The sequence below is a fragment of the Bos javanicus genome, chromosome 1, assembly GCF_032452875.1.
Source record: "Bos javanicus breed banteng chromosome 1, ARS-OSU_banteng_1.0, whole genome shotgun sequence".
NCBI classification, from domain to species: Eukaryota; Metazoa; Chordata; class Mammalia; order Artiodactyla; family Bovidae; genus Bos; species Bos javanicus.
Window position 1 is genome coordinate 5,433,828 of NC_083868.1, and position 4,405 is coordinate 5,438,232.

The 4,405-nt window shown below is 35.4% G+C and overlaps 1 pseudogene; it reads left to right on the forward strand.

Annotated features, from left to right (window-relative positions):
• The first annotated feature begins 2,770 nt into the window (after nucleotides 1-2,770).
• LOC133255171 (U6 spliceosomal RNA) lies at nucleotides 2,771-2,867 on the forward strand (annotated as a pseudogene).
• Nucleotides 2,868-4,405: the final 1,538 nt, after the last annotated feature.

Sequence of the window (4,405 nt, forward strand, 5' to 3'; positions counted from 1 at the left end):
GTCCTTTAAGCATATGCAGTTTTTCTGCATATCAATTACAGCTCAGTAAAACTATTAAGATTGATCTTTCTGCAGAGACTGGGCAGGATTTTTTTGCTTTTCTCTATCACAGTGTGTCAAATTTGTTCCAAAGTAGGGTTCCTCTTTCATCAGCCTAAGTAGAGGTCTGAGGATGCCTCCATCCATCTTCCCCCACACTGCTCTGTCTTCCTCAGTGTTCTATTGCTCTCACAGTTGTCCTGGGGGTCTGGAGTGAGGTGTCCTCCCAAGGCTGCTGGGTATCAACATGGGGAACACATAATTATTTGTGCATGTATGGAATTCTGTCCTGAAGGCAACTATAAGGAGAGTGTGTGATGGAGATAAAAAATACTTTTCACTTGTGAAAAAACAGGTTCTCTCTTAGCGGAGGCCATGAGTCAGGTTAGACTTTAAAATGAACACTTAAATTCAGTGTTGGAGGCATTCATTCTTGCTGACTTTGCCTAGAAACTAGATGGAGAAGCAAAAGAGGTTGGCTTGGAAAGGCTGAATGGGGAAGACACAGTGATCTGGTCGACAGAAACCTAGCTCCAAGATGAAATGCAAATAGAATCTTTTGAAAAGTAGCGTAGATTTACATAGGTGAATGTGTACATCTAGTCCATTATAGATTAAAAAGTAGTTTTGATCTACCCTACCTGTATATTCAGAGTCATATAATTCTTATCTTCAATCTCTTTGCAGCCATAGCACAGTTGAGTGAGGACTGAGAAAGTCTCTTTTCCTCTTATAAAGCTGTGTTCCATTCTGAGTACACTACTGAGAGCACACAATGAGACAATCAATACTTTCTGGGTGAAATAACATTATTTGCACAAGACTCTGGAGATGGTTTATATTCCTACTTTCTCATCGTCTGTTAAAGTAAAATATGAAATTCCAGGGAGACGGTTTATGACATTATTCAGTGTCCTTAATTTATTTGTTCAAAATATTTATTAAGCACTTACTATGTACCAGCCACTCATCTAGCTACAGGATTTCAATCCCTTATTTGTGAATAATATCTTTTTTATTATTCATTACTTGATCATGTGTCAGTTATGCAAGGTCCTTTGAGAAAAATCCACCATTCTACAGGAAAAATTGGAGGAGAATTCTTTAAATCAGTTGTTGAGACAATGAAATAGGACTTCTTATAATGTAAAGTGTTATACTGTCGAAAGTTCTGCAAGGAAGAATAAATTTTTTGAAATATCTGGAGTGCTTCTAGCCATATGTGTTGATATCTGAGAATACTGTCTGGATGATGCCTGGGAATATTCAGATGTTCTGCTCCTCACTAATGTCTTATTAATGGAGATTTCTTTTCATCACTTGCCTGGGGAAGAAAGCTAGGATAATTCAGAAAAGTCATTTTGTTTTATTCAAATTGGAAGGGAAATAACAACATGAATATTCCTAATGCAAATGAAAGGTGGTGATCTGGCCTGCTGAAACATTGTTTACCAAGAAGGGAGCCAGGGGCTTTTTCTGGTAGATCTCATTACTAAAATGTGAACAGACCCAGCAAAGATGAAGGTATGCATTGTATTCTTTATCTGTTAAATTCAAAGGAAGAGCAAGAAATAGGAGAGGCAGAGTAAACCATTTACACAGACCCTAAGGCACAAACCTGAAGATACAACTTAACTGCAAAATTTTTGAAAAACAAGCCAAAGATAGATATTTCCTACATATGTCATAGAAAATAGGGCTATTATTGTGTGACATGGCATTTAATGTGTTTACATATGAATAATAGTGCTTCCTATAAACACAGTTTTTATACTCATGTTGTTATAAGGAACTGATGGTCATAGCCATACTCTTTTAGAAAATGATTGTCTCAGAAAAAAAAAGCAAACAAAGGGAATATCCAAATGCAGTTTCCCACAGAGACATGCACGTTAATGTAAACATAGCAAAATAATGCTGAATAAGTTCATTAAAAATTAACTTAAAATTGTTGCATATGAAAAATATTGATCAACATTAGAAAACAAATATATTGGTGTCAAAGATAAGACATCTATAATTTTTAACACATACCTGGCTATTTTCATCAGCTGAGAAGTATATCAGATTTGAACTTCATGTTTTCCAGGTTAACCTTGGATAAGCCTGTCATAGCTCCTAAAAAGGATAGAATTATTCTTGTGATTGGCTTCACAATGACTCGGTGAGTAAAGAATCTGCCACAATGCAAGAGACACAGGAGACATGGGTTCATTCTCTGGACTGGGAAGGTTCCCTGGAGAAAAAAATGGCAACCCACTCCAGTATTCTTGCCCGGGAAATCCAATGGACAGAGGAGCCTGGCTGGCTACAGTCCATAGGGTCACAAAGAGTCAGATATGACTTAGCGACTAAGCACACACACACATTCCTGTGATTAACCATGGAAGCAGAGTGAGGAATCCCAATGAAGGAGTGCAGCAGACTGTGTTGCTCTGGATATACCAGTAGAATCCACAGGGTCAGGATCTGCTCTAGCAACACAGGCAGCAGCAGCCATGGTATGGGCTCCACCTATGGCCAGGACCAGAGCCACACCCCAGACCACCTTGACGATTGCTATAACAGTGCCTGGTATCAGAGATGAAAGTTTCAGTTGTATAGCAGGGAGTTATTTCCCTCAATTTGAGTGTCACCATCTGCACATAGAATTTTATATACTTTCTATAGTATATTTCAGACAAACTTGAATAGTAAAGCTTCATAATAATAAAACTTCAAAACTTCAGCAGCATATATACACACACACAAAAAATGAAACGATACAGAGATTACCATGGCTTCTGTATAAAGATGACATGTACATTCATGAATCATTCCATATTTAAAAAAAAATAAAAATAAAAACAAAACTTCCTGAAACACTTGTTTGAAAAAGTAGGGAGAGGGCCTTACAGCAAATATTATAAACTTTATCCTGGGATCCAATAATCCTGTCACATGTCCTTAATTTTAGAGATTCCTTTTGTATTTTGGAGATTTTCTTACTCAGTTTTAAAGTCCATACTCAAGTTCTTTGAAATGTTGTCAATGTTAAGCCCTTTGGCTCAATTTTAATAATTTTTTTCATATGCAATCAAGGAACCCAGAGAATGCCTATTTGAGCAGTGAAGTGATAAAGTGAGGAGGTACCTGAATTAAATTATCTTTTAAATTATGTAATTCTTTCAGGCAAATGACTCTTCAGACTAAATAATATTTTCTACTCATTACTGTCATTAAACTAGTCAGTAAATAAAATATTTACTACATTCAAATGCTAATATAAAATCATATATCATTTTTTATCTTGAGAGTTTTTATTTAATTATAACCATGACTTGATTCATTTCATGTGAGTACACCATTATATTATGCAATTAATCATTTTTTAAAAAAGAAATCCAAGTATAATGCTGAGTTTCCCCCCACATTTCACCTTTTAGGTTCCCAAATCCTCAGCTTGGTTTTAAAGTTGTCCTTGAGTTTTTCCAGAAAAGATTTCTTGAAATAATGGCAGAAGAAATGTGTGGCATGGGTATCTCATATTTGACTCTGTATTTAATCAGTTGTGGTAGCATATGTTATAACATGTATCTGGAAAATGTTACTGTATATTCATGAATTTATTAGATTAAAAAAGTAAATAAACATGTGAAAATAGTTTGAGTCTTATGGACCCTTGAGAGGGTCTTCAGTTCCCACAGGGGTCAAAAGATCACACTTTGAGAATTCCTGGTCTAGAGCAGGAATTCTTTAAACTTTTAGGTAAGAAAACCATGGGACTTCCCCGGTGGCTCAGCGGTAAATAATTCACCTGTAATGCAGGAGACATGAGTTCCATTCCTGGGTAGAGAAGATCCCCTGAAGGACGGCATGGCAACTCACTCTAGTACCCTTGCCTGGAGAATCCCATGGACTGGGGCTACACTCCATAGCATTGTAAAGAGTCAGACATTATTGAAGCAATTGAGCACACATGCAAGAAAACCATACCACCCAATATTTTGAGGTTGAATCTCAAATTTAAATATAACAATTTATCTCCAAATGTTTAAATGTATTAATTACCACTAAATACTCATTAAGTACAAAACATACAGAATTATTTATAAGAGAAAGAATTTATATTATACAGATCGTGGTATAGGACATTAGGAAAATTTGTTTAAAATTTTGTGAAAACATAAATTTGAAATTTATTTTCAAATTCAATTTATTTTAAAGGTTGGAAAATATGTTACATCAACCAAATCATTTTTACTTTTTAATAATTTTTAAACCATTTATCATTTCTTTATTATTATTATTTTTTACTTTACAATATTGTATTGTTTTTGCCATACATCAACATGAATCCGCCACAGGTGTACACGTGTTCCCCTTC